We start from the raw sequence: 19,333 nt of genomic DNA, 5'->3' as shown, positions 1-19,333 counted from the left end.
TTGAGCTGTTACATATTTTCTGGTGTTTCCTGATCCTTTTGTCTTCATTCTTCTGGACAATGCTGCATGGTTTGTGATTATTTCTCTGTCCTCCAAGCCAAGTGATTTTTATATTTCTCTATCTTCTCTGTCCTTATGGTTTCAATGAATATTGTCTGCGTTTAATATTGCTCCTTGTTTTCCTCCAGTGTTCCCAGTCCTCTAGCTAGTCTCTCTTTATCCTTTGTTCTTTTTTCCATTCCTGTCTCTTTCCTGTATGGATTTCTCTCTTTTCTCCCTTCTCTTTCAGTTGGATTTTCCAGTAGGCGGTTTGCAGGCAAGCTTTAGAAATATCATTGGGACAAGCTGTTCTGTGATATTTCATTGAAAATAGCACTTATAAAGCTGTTTGCATTATATTTTTGCCAACAGATGGACCCAGAACACGAAATTGGTGGTGTTCTCAACCTGGCTCATTCTGAATGGGCCTCATAAAATCCAAGACAGGGGGACTTTGGATTCAATCAATGCCATTCATCATCTACTTAGATATAGAGTATGAATAAATCCTTTGAGCCAAATTGTAGGGCAAATGTGTCTTTTAAGACTATTTAGGTCTAAATGAGCAAGATTTGTTTAATATTTTTCCTTGTTTAACATAAGTTAGTTATTTTAGATCATTTTTATTATAATCTTCATCCTCATTGATAAAATGGCACTTAAATTTTGGATATCCACTGCAGTTTGTAGAACACTTTAATATAAATTGTTTCCTATATCCTTCATCAATTCAAGTGCAATTTGTGTTTCAGTGTTATAGATAACATCACTGGCACTCCAAAGGGGCTACATTGTCCAACTGATTTGGAGTTTTTTTTTTACTTTAGTATATTTGTCTCTTCCAGTCCTGCTCAGAGGTTAAAAATATCCTCATGAGGTTGTATAATTTGACACATCTTTAGGAGTATGGAATATGCAGGTTCAGGGGCATTTAGGCACAGGTAACGTTTGACACAGTGCCCCAATATGTGGAGGAGAAAAATGTTTTCAAAAATGTCCTCTTCTGCCAGGCACAGTGGCACACGGTTGTAATCCTAGCTACTCGGGAGGCTGAGGCAGAGAATCACTTGAGCCCAGGAGTTGTAGACCAGTGTGGGTAACATAGTGACACCTTCATCTCATTACAAAATGTCCTCTTTTTCAAGGAAATTTGATGGGGTCTATTTGCTTCAAGATAAACCTCACTAAACCCAGATTTAGTTGCTATCTGTCATGTTCGTTGACATTGGTTCTCTCATATGAAGGTGTTTCTGGGGTTATTGTGTTTCTAGTGCATTTCTAGCATTTTAAAGCTATTTAAGTAAGACATTGTCCTATATATGTTAATAAAATTCATTATTAAATATATTTATTTTTATACCGATGTAAATTCTCTAATGTAAATGCACTTGGTCATTCAATGAATGAAAAACAGATTCTTTTCTATAGATCCATGATCTGAATAACTGAGGCATTATTTCATAAATCCTTCTCTACATATTTTAATTGAGTTTAGGTTCAATTGGTAATCTTTGAAGAAATCTAGAGGTAGAATTAAAACCAGAAATTCCATCTTGACCCAATTTCTTGGTGCTGTCGGTACTTAAATGTTTATCTTAGTAACTGACTCCACCTTTCTTAAATGTTTTAACAGTGCTTTAAGGAGAAAAACAAATAAGTGAGAAAGTTAAGTAACTCAGGATGATGGTATTTAAATTAGAAACAATGCAGCCTGTATTTATGTAATAGAACAATAACAGCTATATATCTATATATTTTCTTTCTCTATATATAATTGCAGAACGAATATAACCTCAATTAGGCTACTCTTTCTTCCACTCTGGAGACATTGGTGCATGACTTATTTCTCCATATGAGTTATGACCTTCAGGGGGCTCCTCATTCATTGTAGAAAGGGAGTAGAATATTCACATGGAAATACTTATGAGAGAGTATTCAGGTAGGACATGAGGTTTCAGGAAAGGATTTGAAGACTAGAGGATGTGCATGGAGGATGGATGGATGGATAGAACAGGAGACTCCTGCTGTATTCTGACAAATCACAGGTGTGTCAGGGATGGAAAATGGTTGAGAGCTACTGTTCCAAAGAAAAGATAATTATTGATGAACTTATATAAAAGCCTATATTTTAATCACAGGTTTAATACTCTAACATATTTGTTAATTCTGGTTTTCTATCTGAAAATGCAAAAAGTGTGAAGTTAGATTGATTTATGGGTATTAAAGACCTTTTTAAAAATTTATTAAAAATTAATAATATGGTTGAAATGATAATTTCACTTTTAAAACTTGTGTTGAACTTTGAAAATAAAAATGTAAATGTGACCCTTATTCATGAATTTACAATTCTTTGACCATTAGCTGATGTGTTCAGTCTTTTATTGTGGAAAGAATGATATTGAGTAGGTGAGGTAACGGCAGAACTTTTATCTCATTCACTGAACATAGATACTGCTTAGATGTAGCAAATTGGTTCCTTTTCCTTTGCCTCTTGTATACCTTTATGTAGTTTATTTTCTTGTAACTCTACCTGTAAATGAGAGCATCTATTGTAACCAAGAAGTCCTTGCTTTCAATATGAGATAGGGCTGATAACACGTTGCATGTGTTTCTGCTTAGTTAATTACTTGGAAGCTGCCGGCTTCCCAGTGCTTTGTTGAGTTTGTTTTTATTCGGCATATGCATTAACTAAGTCACAGCTGTTAGTTCTGCATCCTGTGTTTGATCTTTTTCACCTTTGTTTCTTTCAGTTATTTCACGTCTTAAAATCCTCTAGATTGTGAAACAATCTATTTTAAGTTCAGAGTGACTGAAATGGTTATATATTATTCTTTTCTCTTTGTTTCTCTCCAGTATATTAACCCACAAGGCTGAATTTTTCTACTTACTTATACTTAAATACTTGAAAAAAACCTTTGAAATATATATTAGGTAGGTCTATTGACATTCCAGTTATCTTCTTTTTACTGAATAGTTATATGTTACTTGTGTTGTCTTTGTTTTTAAAATATTTCCTCGTGAAACATCTTGTTTTTCACAATTGAAGAATCAAATACACAGATCTTAAGTATATAGCTTGATGAACTTTGATTATTTACATAGGTATAACACCACTCAAAACAAAATATGGAGCATTGCCATCACCCCAGAAAGTTTCCTCATGCCCCTTTCTAATTAGTTGCCCTCCTTCCCGCCTTGGAGGCAAGAATGTTCAGATTTTTATCATCATGTATTAGGATTGGCTATTCTTGGACTTTATATAAATGGAATCCTACAGTGAGTATGTTTTCTGTGTGTGTATCACTGTTTGGGTTTCTTTCACTCAACATAATGGTTTTGAAATTAATCCATGTTGTTTCTTTCCTTATAAGTGGTTTACCATTGGATTAATATACTATGGTGTATTACAATTTGTTCATTAATTCTCCTGTTGATTGATCCTTGCGTTGTTTCCCGTTGTTTACCATTATGAGTGAATATGCTATGAATATGCGTATATAAGTGTTTTTTATAAACATATGTTTTCATATAGATAAACAAGAATGGCATTGTTGGGTCACAGGGTAGATGAATAGCTAACTTTATAAAAAGCTTCCCAATAGCTTTCCAAAAAAGTTGTTCCATTTTATAGTCACCAATAGCAATGTGTGAGAATTTTCATTTCTCCACATTCTCGCCTTTTAAACTTTTTTATTTTAGCCATTCTTCTGGGTGTGAAATGATTTCTCATTATGGTTTTAATTTGCATTTTTTCTGGTGACTAATGATGATGACTACCTTTTTCTGTGGTTATTGCCAATTCTTAGATCTTCTTTTGTGAAGTATCTGCTCACCTCTTTTTTTTAGGGGTGTTCAGCTTTGTGATTATTTGTAGTAATTCTTTATAAATTCTTCTGTAACCCCACAAGATATGGGTCCTTTCTCAGGTGTATGCACTCTAAATATTTTCTCCCACTCTGTGATTTGCCTAAACATTTTCTCAAGTGCCTTTTGATGAGCAGAATATTTTAATTTTTATATCAGATTTATCATTTTATTCTTTTATGGTTAGTGCTTTTGTGACTTGTCCCAGGTTGTAAATATATGCTCCCACTTTTTTCTAGAAGTTTTCTTGTTCTGGTTTTTATATTTAGGTCAATAATCCATCTCAGATTGCTTTTGTGTATGGTGTGAGGTGGGGGTCAAGATTTAATTTTTGCTGCATGGAAAAAAATTGTTATTCACTGAGTTAATAATTTAGTATTATTTATTGCTTTCATATTTTAATTGTTTGTTGTTGTCATATAGAAATGCAGTTGAGTTTTATATTACCATTTTAATTTTATTTAAATGCTAGAGTACTTTTTTGCTTTTTAAAAAATAACTTCCGTAGGATTCTTTTAAGTCATCTTATAATAATGATAGTTTGACTTTTTTTCTAATATTTGTGCCTTTTATTTCTTTTTCTTATTGCTGTGACTATAGTAAAATGATGCAATGAAGTGGTAAAACCAAGAATTATTGCCTTGTTCCCTATCTTTGGGGAAAGCAGACAATGTTACAATGTTTCAACATTAACAACAATGTAGGCTATTAGTTTATTGCATGTACTCTTGGTTCTGTTGATATGGCAGATTAGGTTGTTTTACTTTGCATGCTAATATAAATAACACTTGGCTATAATGTTTTATACATTTTATATAGTCTTTGGTGCAAGAGACACTTTGGATAAAGCATTAGCAGTAGATAGATGGATTAGGTCTAAGGGAGCCAAAGATGACTAATGATTTGAGCCTTGTTGACTGGGATTTTGGAATGCTACTAATAAGGATAGGAAAGAATTGAACAGATGTTTATTTTGATGAGGGAGAAGATGACATGATAAATTTGGTTTTGTAGACTTACTGAACATGAAGCATGATATACAAATTGGAAATATTGGTATGGGGTTCTGGAGAGAGTTGAGGGCTTAAGGTAAAGATTTTATTCTCATTCATAAAATTTGATGATGAAGAGAGATAGTACCAAAGACAGAATTCTGATAAATGTTTACACTAAAGGAGGATAATTATATTTTTGGAGTACCTAATATAATTTAATGTTCATGATTCTTTTTGGAAAGGATATTTTCATTTTATAGGTGAGGAAGTTGAGAACCAGGAACTTAAGTAATTTCCTCACATGTACTTTAGAAAGAAGTCTTTAGCAAAAAAAAAGAGAGAGAATCATTGAGAAAAATAAACGAAGAAAGACAACTGTTACTGTGGATATAAAGAAAAAAATTTTAAAGTGATTAGTCAACATTGTCCAAACTTCCAGGAAGGTGGAGGAGAAGAGAGACCAAAATGTCACTTTATTTGGCAATTATGAGGGCAGAGACCTTCAAGAATGCAATTTCCTTCAGGTGAAGAATGTAGAAGCTTATGATGAAAGGAATTGAAGAGTGGGAAAAGATACCCTGATTGTAGACTAATCTTTTTAGTAGTTTGATGGTAAAAGGAAATAAGGCAGTATGACAGCATGTTAAAGGATGAGCAGAGATGGGGAAACAGTTTCTGGTTGCAGAGAATGAGAAAGAAGAGCCTAAAAGTTGACTGAAGAGACATGAATGATAGGGACTCAATTGTTAAATATTTTGTTAGGAGGTGTGTATAAATCTAATTAATTCCAAAGTTCAAACAAACTAACATTAGCAGTTGACAGAACACTGGATTCCTGGTCTGTGCTCTTGGTGGTGGTTTTAGCTAGATGGGTTTTTACACTCCTTTCCCTGTTTCATGATAGAAATCAAGTCTAAAATAGAAGGGGGCTCTTGAGAAGTGACCACGGGCAGAAAAAGAGGCTATTTTGGCACAATACCACAGACAAGTCATCTAAATGGGCTCAATGTTGAGCAGATATTTTTAGCATAATGAGCATAAGAATATCCTAAGAAGTCAATCTGGAAAATTTGAAATTCTGTACTATCATCTGAATATTTGTGTTTTCCCCAAATTTCTATGTTGAATTCAAATCCCCAATGTAATAGTGTTAAAAAGTGGGGCCTTTAGAAGAGGATTAGGTCAGATGGCAGAGCTCTCATGAATGGGATTAGTTCACTTATAAAAGAGGCCATGGGAACTTGTTCACCCTTGCAACACATGAGGACACAGCAAGAACTCGGCAATCTGCAATCTGAAAGAGGAATTTCACCAGAACCCAATCAAGCTGGAAACCTGATCTTGGACTTCTCAACCTCCAGAACTGTGAGAGACCCCATAACTTTTTGGTATTTGTTAACAGCAGCCGGAAAAGACATTCCAATTGGCTTTAGATGTTCCTAGTACCATCCAGACCTCACCACTAACCCAAAACCTCATCCTAAACGGAATTCAACAGAATGAAGTAACACCAGGCTGCATTCTTTTGCAGCTAAGGAGGGACCATACCAAAAAGAAGCAAAGAGGCTGTAGAGGTAAAGAAAATAAAGAGAAAGATCAAAGGCCCAGAGCTCTCAAGACACTAAAGGAGATGATTGGAGGAAAGATGAGTCATTTCTGAACACCTACTCATAATGGACCATGTTTAGATCAGGTACCTACTCAACCTGAAAGAAAGAAACATTTTGAATATTCTTCTGGACCTGTGTATGACTAATGAGCTAACAATAAAGCAGTTTAATAATAAGCCATAGCACCTGTCCCTGCCATTATTAAGAGTTTAGAACTGGGGTTACAAAAAATTCTTGCCAAATCCAGAATAACATTTTTCTGGGCACTGTGGGGTTATAGAATACATATGCTAAATTTTAAAATTAGAAATGAGAGTGGGTATGTAAAAAACAGAGGCATATAACTTGGAAAGAGTATAGAATATTGTATTGGGTTGCAGCAAAATATAGATAAGGAATAAAAAGAACTTCAAGGAGATAGTCTTTAAAAATATTTTTATTATTGGGTATTGAGTATTTTATTCCCATGATTGAGTATGTGTTTCATTTGTTTCTCATAAAAATTCTATCAAGTAGGTATATTTTTCCTTATTTTACTGATTGGGCCTGAGGCTTAGAGAGATTGAATAGTGTTTTCAGTGTTACACTGCCACTGACTTACTGGAAGATCTCTGATTTCCTAACTCCAGTAGTTTTTTCATTAATGCTAATTAGCTCATTAGGTAGAAAATAATCGAGGTGGAATATTGATATTCTAGAAGGGTGAAGCTTCAGGAGAGAATAATAGTTTTGAAAAAGGAGGAAGAACAGAAACATAGATGGCAGAAGTATGTAGTCTGAAGGAAAGAGCCAAAGAAGACTGTATTTAGTAATTTCCAGACTTGCAACAAAAGCTGAGTGAGAAGAGAAGGCTAAAAACAGAAAGATAGACGTAATAGAAAATAATATTAGGTAAAACAAAGAGTGATTTGGAAAGGAAAAACAATGAGAAAGAAGTCAACAGGACCCAACAGTCAACGTTGACAAATATGAATTTTTGAAGTAGTTCTGGACAAACATGAATTTCCTGGGAAGCTTTTAAAAAAAATGCCTGAGTTCCACCCCTGACCAATTAAATCAGTCTGTCTGAGGGCAAATATTTTTAACCTGGTGTTCTTGGATAGGTTATGGGTGGTCTACACAATTCCTGGAATTATGTGCAAAATTTTGCTTGTAGGTGCCTCTTTAAAAGGAATTTAATTCCAACCTTTCTTCTGTCACATGCACTCTGTATTACCCTTCTCAACCTCAGTTTTTCAGCAAAGTGAGAATGGTATTTGCCTTGCCTGCTTCTCAGGGGTGTAGTCAGACTCAAACCAGATAAAAGGTGCCATGGTGCTGTGTACGTTGTAAAGCCCTGTAGTGGTCCAACTTGTTATTATAATGGTGATTAGATCATGTTTGCCTACAATTGAAATAAGACCTTTGAGAAGTAATGTTCTAACTCTCTGTCTCATCCCCAAGTAGCTCTGATCATGGCAACTGTGGATTTTAGAAAATGTATTTGGGAACCTTTTAAAGTTCCCTAAATCATTGGAACCTACTTAAGATGATGTTGGCTACATATGGGATGATACTCACCTTCAGGCATCTCATTCTTTAGATGCCTCTGCTTAAGTGAGCCACAGGAAGTATAAACTCCTGGAATTTGGGATATGGGAGGAGTCAGTGAGGATAAATGGCACAGTACAGGGTCAGGCTGACCTAATACAGGGGAGGGAAAAGCCAGAATCCAGAAAACAACCACTGTACATTGTATCTTCCATTGATGATTAAAATCACCATCAGTCCATATAGTGGTCATGCCAATTATATGCCAGTGGAATATTATTCATCCTCATTTCTATTCATTTGATGAAATTCCAGGTGAGTTTATCCTACAGGAATATGGGGAATTTTTGTTATTTGTCACTTTCTACATGTAAAAAAATTTTTTCATCTTTTTTCCTAAACATGAAATGTAATTTTTTATATTTTGTGCCCACATTGCCAGTAATAGCAAGACTGTATTAATATTGTGTTTTCCTTTTGTGTTATTCAGGGGTTTTTCTCCCACATGCATAAAATTCTCAGTGGGTGTCATTGTTTGGCTCAGCTTTTTCCCCTAGAGCATGTCTAGACAGCCTGAATGAGAAAGCATAGATGCACATGTACCCCTGGCACCTAAAATAAAAATAGAAGAAGAGAAACAAAAGAAAATTGAGTTTAGACATTAACTTGAAGTTTTGGAAGAGATGCAAATGAATCATCATAAAGATGAAATATTGATTAAATAGACCTTTAATATAAAAGTATTTTCAAGTCACGTGAGTGGCTAAGAATAGATGTGCTATAAGAATAATGAAAATAAATGTGGTTATTAAAATGGTAATAAATAAAAATATGTTTAAGGATGTTCATTGTAGAAATATTTATTGGAAACCTTAATGCCTATTAGTAAGGATAACTTGTTAAATAAGCCATAGTATGTTCATCAAAAATGAAATACATCCTTTGTAGATATATATGTATTGGTTTGTAAAGCTGGTTAAATTTATTGTGTAATTAAATAAAAGAATGCATAGAAAGAAAAAATATTCTGGGAAAAATTTCCTTGCAAAATAAAATGATCAGAAAGTAGAATTGGCATTATTGCTTTAAATATCTTAAACGGCAGACTAGAATTTGAAATATACTCTATCCTTCCCTTTAGGTCACTTATTATTGACAGCACAGGGTGCAGTCAATTATATCTTCCTCTAATTTCAAGGAAATCTGTTTGACTATACAATGAATAGTATACCTACCGTATGAATCTGAACCTGATCATTCCAACTTCCTAATCTTGCCTGTTCTAAAATTCTGGAATTTAGCTGTGAAAGTACCACAAAGAACATCATTACTTTATTTATTTATTTATTCAATAAACACAGTTGAGTGCCTACCATATGCTGGGCATCTTAAGCAGTGATTTGAGTATGAAAATGACTGAAATATGGATTCTATCCTAAAATAACTTTTAACCAACCAAAGGAGACTGTGCTCTAAATAGAGAACTTTTGGAATTTCACTGATGGAGTTCATTGATCCAATGCCCCAAGGATCATCCTCAGACCTCTTCTCAGTCTACATTCACTCCCCATGTGTTCTCATCCAGTTCCAGAGATTTCAATGCTGTTTATGTGCTGATTACTCCTAAATTTATGTCTCCAGGCCTGCCCACTTCCCTGAACTCCAGGCTCATGTCCAGCAGGCTACTCTAAATCTCAATGGGATGTCTTAAACTTAACTTATATAGCACTGCAGTTTGCATTTCAGTTAATAGCAGCTCAGGCTTAAAAACTTGACCCCATCTCTGATTTCTTTCTTTCTCTCACACCTCAGATCCATTCTATCAAAAAAATCCTCTAGGCCAGCAGTTCTCAATGTGTGGTTCAGGACCTTTTAGCAGGCTTCAAAACCTTTTCAAAAGGTCTGTGAGTTCAAAAATATTTCCATAGTAATACAAAGACATTTTGCCTTGTTCTGCTTTTATTTGTACATGAGTTCTAAATAGAGTTTTCCAGAAGCTATACGGTAAGTGTTGACATCATACCTCTGATGGCTAATGGAATGTGCACTTGTGTATTCTTATGCTTAAAGAATTTTTAGTTTTAGTTTTTATATAAATATTAACAGATATGACACTCATGAACAAAAAATCTTTAGTGTTATTAATTTTTAAGGGCATCAAGGGATCTTGAGGCCAAAAAGTTCAAAAATCAGTCCTCTAACTTTTCTTTAAAAATATATCTTGAATCTTACCATCTGTCGTCTGTCGCTATTGTATGAGCCACTAACATCTCTGGCCTAGACCTTTGAAAAAGCTTCATAGCTTGTTACTGGCATTGATTATTGTGCTCTTGTCCTTTTGTAACTTGGCCACATATATAAATCAGATCACGTTATTCACCTGCTCAACCTTCCAATGTCTTCCCATCTCACTGAAAGTAAAGAAGCATGACATCCAATATAATCTGACTCTCTAAAACCTCTTAACCCATCTCCTACCGTTGTCCACGTTGTTTAATTTACACTAGCCATGTCATCTTCCCAACATTACGTTAGATTAGCCAAACAGCTCCTGCCTTAGGTTCTTTGTACTTATCATTGAATTGTCTGGGAAGCCCTTCTCCCAGAGACTTAACACTGCCAATTATCATCCTTCCTTCAGGTCATTATTCAAATACTACCTTATGAGAGATGCCTTTTTTGACCATTGAATATAAAGTAGCTACCACTTTATTCTCTGTCTCTGTTGTGCTATTTTCCTTTATAACAATTTTCACTCACGAACTAACATTATGCGTTGATTTGTTCAGTGTCTTTCTTCCCACCTGGAATGGATATTCCATGAGAATAAGAACTTCTTTCCTTTATTTCTTTCTACCTTCCTTCCTTCCATCCCTCTCTTTTCCTCCCTCCTTCCTTCCTTGTTTTATAAAGTGCTCAATTTCAGCACTGAGAACAATACCTGGTTCACAACTGGCTGTCAATAAGTACCACCTGAATTAATTAAGAATATTGGGGAAAGGGCAGTGAAAACTATTCCAGAGAGGAAATGCTCAAAGTGACCTTTATGTTTGAATAGGCATTAGATAGGTGAAGTCTTAGTTCACTTTGTGTCGCTATAATGGAACACCTGAGGTTGGGAGTTCCATTATATGGAACATAAAATGAACAAGGAAAAGAGGCTTATTTAACTCACACTTCTGCAGGCTGGGAAGTACAAGAAGCATCGTGTTGACATCTGCCCAGCTGCTGGTGATGCATCACAACATGGCAGAAGGTCAAAGGGAAAGTGAAAACATGTGAAGAGGCAAAACTCCAGTGGTGTCTGGCTTTATAACAAATACCTCTTATGGGAATTAATCCATGCCCATGAGAATTAATCCAGTCTTTGCAGACTTGGAACTGTCAGTATTGCTAGAACAGAACCAAGCCATTCATGAGAGATCTGTCCTCATGACCCAAATACTCTCTACTAGGCCCCACCTGCCAACACGGCCACATTGGGAATCAAATTTCAATCTGAATTTTGGTGGGGACAAACTAAGCCATATCCATATCGTAGCAGGCAGATACATAGTCCAGGGAGAAGAATAGGATAAGCAAGGCATTTAGAATCTTTTTACTTAAATGCTGTGCTGATTTACATAGGGCATTCTAATAATCAGGAAGTCCCAACCAGATATTATGCCACCTTCTTCTTAATCAGAATGTCCTAGTATCTGTGGATTACTCATTCTGTAAGTGATGTTCTTATATAAAAAGTTTCCATTGTCAAATATAGTGGGGAAATACAGGGTTAAACAATTTCTTCACTGAATGATTTTTCAGAGCCTTCTTTTGCTACCACCCCTGTAAACCCATTAATATATTTCACAACTAGTGATGCACAAAACTTAATTTGAAAAACATGATCTAGGGCATCTCATAGGCCTCTTTATAGCTGACCCTAACAATTCCATTCTGGTTTGATTTTCCACTCATCTTGCACAAATTCACACTGTTGAGAAAGGGAACACCCAAACTCAGCAATAAATATGCCATTTATTTATGATGTTACAGAGTAGTATCTACATACTGTCTACTTTAATCCTTTGAGAAACCATGTGAGATAGATAAGACCATTATGATTTCTGTTTTATCTATGAGGAAAGGAAAAATAAGTATCTTTAGATTATGCCATGTTGAAGAACAAGTTTTAAATCAATGGTGCTAAATGCCTAAAATGGAAAAACAAATAATTAGAAGGACCTATATTTTCCCCTTTAAGACAGTATTATTTTAGCACCATTTTATTTTACATTAATCGAACTCAATTCAATAAGTGAGTATTAAGCACTATATTAGACACTAGGAGGAATAAACACAGTTTTATAATTGTTTTCAATTTAGGAAACAAATTAACCACACTGCTTTCTTTCTCTCCCATATTCAGAACCAACTGAGATATGGAATCCAAGAGTTAGACAAATTGAAACCAAATGCCATACTTTTTATTATCATCATGAGAACTGATTGGACGATGTGATTCTAGATATGTTACTGAATATGCTTGCTGTAACTTCACTCTTGGATTAGACACACATCCTAACCCAGTCACTGGCACAGCTAGCCAACCTACAAGGTGATTTTACTACAGAAGAGCAGAGAACATGTTTATTATGGCTCTGAAGAGGAGAAACATGGAAGAGGCAATAATAAGCATGCTTAGTTCCTTCCCCAATGTCGTTTTACCCCTCAGTAACTCTTAATTCCCTAGGGGATAAATTAATAAAGAGTTGGAGAATAGGTGGAGGATGTTACTCTAATGGTATTCCCTTCTTGTGGAAACATGAGGCCAGAGAATAGAAGTTCATCCTAACAATAAGCCAATAACATGTATTTCATTTGGTCAACTAACGTGCAGTGTTTGGAAGATAAGACTCACTACACTTAATTGCCAGCATCAAAATCTTCATCTTTCTCCCAAAATCTGCTCTTCCTTCCTTATATCAATTAACTGTACCATCTAGACTCCTCCCTCTCCTTCTCTTTCTGTATCAAATTAGCCACCAAAGCATGTCACTTCTGTTTCCTATCTTTCCAAGCTTTTCTCTTCTACTCCCACTGTATCTGTCTTAATTCTTTTGACTTGATTACTGAAATAGCTCCCATCATGGCTTCCTTGCTGTCATCTCTTCTACTTCTAATTTATCTTCTATATTTATCACAGATTGATCTTCATGGATTTTAAAATGATTATTATTTTATATTTTGAAACAATCACAAAATTGCAGAAAAGTTGGAAACACAATGCAAAGATCTTTTTTTTCCTAAAGGTCTTTTTTTTTCCTGGAACTATTTGTGACTAAGTTGCTGATCTAATGCCTCATTAACACTGGTGTGTTATTTTTATTTATTTATTTATTTATTTATTTATTGAGACGGAGTCTTGCTCTGTCGCCCAGGCTGGAGTGCAGTGACGCGATCTTGGCTCACTGCAAGCTTCGCCTCCTGGGTTCACGCCATTCTCCTGCCTCAGCCACCCGAGTAGCTGGGACCACAGGTGCCCGCCACCACGCCCGGCTAATTTTTTGTATTTTTTAGTAGAGACGGGGTTTCACCGTGTTAGCCAGGATGGTCTCAATCTCCTGACCTCGTGATCCACCCGCCTCAGCCTCCCAAAGTGCTGGGATTACAGGCGTGAGCCACTGCGCCCGGCTCCGTGTTATTTCTTACAAACAAGGATATTTATCTATAACCAGAACACGAACATCAAAATCAGATAATGAATTGTGATATGTTACTACCATTTAACCTTAAGACTCCATTCAAACTTCACCAGTTGCCCTAATAATATGTTTTATGGTAAAAGTATCTAGTTTAGAATCATACATTCTTCTAGTTTTCATTACTGTTCAATCTCGTTTGATCTGAATAATTCTTCAGTCTTTTCTTGACTTTAAAAGCAATCACATATTTGAGTATAACAGGTCAGCTATTTTGTGTAATGTTCCTCAATTTGGGTTGTCTGATATCTCCTTATAATTAGATTCAGGGTATGTATCTTTGTCAGAAAGACCCAGAGGTGACTCTTGTTTTTCTTATTGCATCCTATCAGCTGGTGCATGATTTTGATTTGTCATAATGATTTTTCAAATGATGTTCACCTGGTCACTTGATTAAGGTGGTTTCTTTCAGACTTCTCCATTGTAAGGTTACTTTTTCTCTTTGTTTGTTTGTTTCTCTTCTGAAATGTGTATATATTTGTGGGGAGGTACTTTAAAACTATGTGAATATCCCATTCCTCACAAAACATTCAGTTTACTCTTGTATTTGTTTATACTTGCAGAGACCCATGTTTCCTATTTTATTGAGTTAGTTATACTCCATTATTATTATTATTGGTTTTGATATTTGAATTATTCAGAGTTTTGCCAAAGGGAGTCCTCCTGTGTCCTTTTGACTTATCTCCATCACTCTTTGAGCATTCCTTACTTTCTGGAACATCAGGATTTCTAGGCTTATTTCATATATGATTTTCCAGTCCTAGATGTGGAATCAGCTATTTCTCTAAGAAGCTTTACTTCCTCTTCGTATAAAATGGTAGTTTAATGCTAAGATTTAGGCACTAAGTATATTAATTGCTACTGGGATGTCACTGTTCTCAGACTCTCTCAGTGGGCAGGGCTAGAATATTTGTATATAAGCATAGTATGTACATATACATATGCATGTGGGTCTGGGTATGTATACACAAATATACACATGCACAGGAACATCTATATTTCTGTGTCCATCCATCTCTACATATATTGAAAGTTCACAGAAGTAATGTGATTTCGATCTAAACAACACATAATTCATTTTTATATTTGTAGTTCTATTCTCTGACAGTCAGAAACCTAGCTTCCTTTATTCATAGTGTATTTTGTTATTTTATCAGGTCCTGATTCTCACTTAGGGTCATCTCCAAATGTGGACACTGGCCTCATCCCACTTGGGCTCTGATACCGCATGCCAGTAAAGCTCCACATGGACACCTCCTGCTCAGGACATGGCACACACACATCCACCCTGCTTCTTACTTTGTGTATGCTCTGATTCCTCATGCCTGGTTGGCCCCTGATGGATACGCTTCTCACCTTTACAGTGCTTTGACTCCACCCTGGCTGCCCTCCACATGTGGACACCTCCTCACACTGCCAGTAGGAGGATACCCTACGAGGATACCCTACTCACCCAATGCCAGACTCCTTCCCCTGTGTGGAGAGTGATCTTATTACATTGTCAACCTGATTATGTTATTCACTTTTATAACATCCTTTAGGATTTCCTACCTTCATGACAACCTCTAAACTTCTTACTCGATAAGGCATAAAAGGCCGTTATTGTTCTTGCACTGGGCTCCTGTTTATCACCAGCAATGCCAACATGCAATCATCCCAAACTCCTGCAACTCTCCAAAGGAGACTTGTTCTTGCACCCTTTCCGATACAGTCTAGAATGCATTTCCCTCTTTTTCTCTACCTGGTTAACTTCTGTTCTTTCTTTTAGATAGGATCCAAGCACCAGCTAGCATAACCCTTTCTCACCCCATCTTCACTGAGATGCCCTTATTCATTCATCTGTTTTACTCATATTTGCTAAGTGTGCTCTGTGTACCAGGCTTCATCATAGTACAGGTAATAACAGTGAGCAAGACAAAAGAGTTCACTGTCCTCAAGGAGCTTCTATTCAAGAAGAGATAAATATTCAATGATCAAGTGAACAATAAATAAAGAATATAACTTCAGATTGTGATCAGGGCTGTAAATTAACTACACAGAGTCAAACAGTATTTGGAGGAGGAGCCACTACTTGGAATCAGAGAAGGCCTCTCTGAAGAGGTGATATTCGAGCTGGAACATGAATGAGGAGAAACAGTTAGCCATGAAAAGAGTCAGGGGAAGAATGTTCCAGGCAGGGAAATGAAATAGCAATACAAAGACCCAGATGAAGACATGAACTCGGAGCAAAGGAACAGATAGAAGGCATGCATGACTGGAGCTCAGTGTGAGGGCAAAGTGCTGTAAGATGAAACCAGAGAAGACAGCCAATGAGGTCATGGTAAGAAGTGTAGATTTTACTCCAAGTGCAATTAGAAGCCATTGAAGGGCGTTAAGCAAGAATGTGATGTGATTTGATCTACATTTTTAAAAGATCACTCTGGCTAGAGAATACCTTATGGAGAGAAAAATAGGGGAAACAATTAGGACGTTTTGTAGCTGTCCAAGAGAACATGTACAGTTATTTGGATTGCTGGGTAAATCCGAAGTATAGGGAAATGAGTGGTTTTAGGACATGTTTTCAAAGTAGAATGAATAATATTTACCATAGAGTTGAATTTAGGAGATACAGGTTATGAATCAAGCATGTCCAGATTTATGGCTTGAGTCACTGTGAAAAATCATGATGCCATTTACTGAAATGGTGAGATCTAGGCAAAAATCAGTGATTTTCATTGTGTTTGTTTTGATGTTGCTGGAATTGGGGAGCAAGGATCAAATGTCTGTTTGGTTTATATAAGTTTTAGATACCCTCTAGATATCATGTAGATAGTTACATATAAGGGTCTCTAGCCCTTCTGCTATGCTTTCTTAGAATTATGTATGTACTTTCACATAATTTTATATGTGTATTTTAAGAGTCTACTTATGCATCAAAGATGAAAAAATTTTCTGGAAAGTATATTAATTACATTACTATTTAAAAAGCAGAAATTGCAAATAATCTCTTACTAGTCTGTGAAATTTCTCTTCTTGGATTCTTGGTTTAGCCAAGAACTTGACAATAAATATTTGCTAAATGGACACAGGAATAACTGATATAATTTGACATGAATTCTTAGAACAGTTGCATGAGACAGCAAGCGATAAATGCTAAATTGAATTAAGTACCAAATCATATTACTGTTTAAATTGAGATAATTTTCTCAAAAATATTTTTCGAATATTAGAAAGATCCAAAAGTATTTTATATCTTCTATTGATTTCCATAAAAAAAAACAGAGATATCAACACAAACGGATATCTACATAATAATTGCAATTATACATGAAATAATAAATTAAGTGGGTCATTAAGTTAGTCAAAATATGTGAGGAAAAAGATTATTTCAAATAAGTTAAATTACATAAACAGACATTAGGCAATGCACTCTAATGAAATATTGACAGTGATTAATAATAACTCTGAGAGACACATTTTCTTATCTTCTCATCTTTACACTTCACTTTCTTCTGTCACAACAGTTAAAAATGATTAGCTCAACAGTCATTTCTCTGTTAACTAACAAAATATGAAAAGATAGAGTCACAGACTGTCAATATTTTGAATATAATCTTACAGATACAAGCATTTACTTAACACAAAAGTTGTGAAAGTAATACCAAAGGAAAAGATAAATAGCCTTGACTTCATAGAAATTAAGTTGCCCTGCATCAAAAAAACTTAATTAAAATAGAAAACAAGTAACTAATGCTATAGAGATAAATATAAACAGTGAAATTGTTAAAATTTTAATATGCAAAGAGCTCTTACAAGGCCACAAAGAAGACTAACACATGCACAGAGGAAAATGGACAAACAATATAAATACTCAATTTAAGAAAGAAAAAGAAGAATAATAAAAGGAAAAATGATTAATGGCGCTGAATATCAAGGAAATGCACAATAAAGTTATAACATAACCTAAGAAGTAGTTAAAACTTTTTAAAAACAAAAATATATCCTGTGCTTAGCAAATGCATGGTAAATTCATGGTGATGCAGGCACAGACTGATAGTCTCGTAGAACAGTGGTGGAAATGTTTCTATACATTTTCTTGGTAATGTGAATCAAGAATCTTGAAAAACATACTACTTTTAGTCTAGTACTTTCTTGTCTGTACCAATGAAATGCCCAGAAAGAGGAAACAATTCTGTAAAATAATTCATTGTACTACTATTTATAACAGCAAAGAATTAGAATAAACATTTTTGTTTGAATGGAAGATAGAATATTAAAAATATTAAAAATTATTTGAAAGCTAATTTAATTTTAATTAAAGACTTAATTAAATTTAATTTAATTAATTTTAATTGATTAATTAAAGCTAATAAAATTTTAATTGAAGAACTGTTAACTATATGGTAACTATGAAACTATATGGTAACTATAAAAATGTTAACTGTTAACTACAAAATAAACTGAATATAAATATACACAGATTATTTGCAAATTTTATAATATGTACAACTGTGTGTGTGTGTTTATATATTGTTAAAAGAAAAACTTTAGCCGAATTAAATTGAAAGGAGTTTAATTGAGCAATGAATGACTTGTGAACTGGGCAGCCCCCAGAATCACAGCAGATTCAGAGAGACTCCAGAGGTGCCTTGTGGTCAGAACAAATTTATAGACATAAAAAGGAAAGTGAGGTACAGAAAAGAACTTAGAAGTGAGGTTCAGAAACGGCTGGTTACAGGTTGGCCTTTGCCTTAATTGAACACTGTTTGAACACTTAGCAGTCTATGAGTGGTTGAGGTGTGGCTGCTGGGATTGGCCAAGACTCAGCTATTGTTACAGGCACATACTCCTAACTTAGGTTTTCATCTTGTCTGCCTATTAAGCTAGGTTATGGTTCATCCACAAGGATTCAAATATGGAAGTATGGAGTTCTTCTCAGGCCATATTTAGTTTGCTTTAACTAGATAGATAGATAGATAGATAGATAGGTAGATAGATAGATAGATGACAGATAGATAGATAAGTTAAAATTTTCCTTATGGGGGTGTGTGTGTGTGTGTGTGTTTCTGCTACCTGTACAGGAGGAAAAAATTAAATAAAATAGAACACATAAAATCCAGATTGTTTCTCAAAATGATAGTCTATTTTTTTCAAACCTGTCTATTCACTTCATAGCTTTTAAACCTAGCTAAGCACAGGTTTGACCACCATTGCTTGCTCAATTTAAAGCCATCAAACTGTATGACCAGGTTTCTGTTTATTTCTAGAGTTAATTCTTACATCTTGATCTCTTCTAGTCTATATTCCAAACCTAGATTTATTTTACTTCCTCAAAAGCACCATGCTCTTTCGAAACATATGCTGACACTTCTGCCTGGAACATTGCTCTAAATCTTTCAATCCTTCATGGCCTAATCCTTGGACTCCACTTAGATAAAAAGCATAGGAATAAATAGGATTTTTATATTGATAAAGTACATAATCCATAATAACTATATAATAATCACACATCACATTTCCCTACTTATTATATTACACTGAAATAAATGCAAAAGCATTAGCTCATTTATAT

At 35.0% G+C, this 19,333-nt stretch overlaps 1 protein-coding gene across 6 annotated transcripts in view; it reads left to right on the top strand.

The window, feature by feature from the left end:
* ANKS1B (ankyrin repeat and sterile alpha motif domain containing 1B) overlaps positions 1-19,333 on the top strand; it is a 1,280,047-nt gene that overhangs the window by 561,796 nt on the left and 698,918 nt on the right. The gene's annotated exons all lie outside the window — the stretch shown is intronic.

Source organism: Pongo pygmaeus, chromosome 10 (genome assembly GCF_028885625.2).
Source record: "Pongo pygmaeus isolate AG05252 chromosome 10, NHGRI_mPonPyg2-v2.0_pri, whole genome shotgun sequence".
NCBI classification, from domain to species: Eukaryota; Metazoa; Chordata; class Mammalia; order Primates; family Hominidae; genus Pongo; species Pongo pygmaeus.
This window is presented reverse-complemented; position numbering and strand designations above follow the sequence as displayed.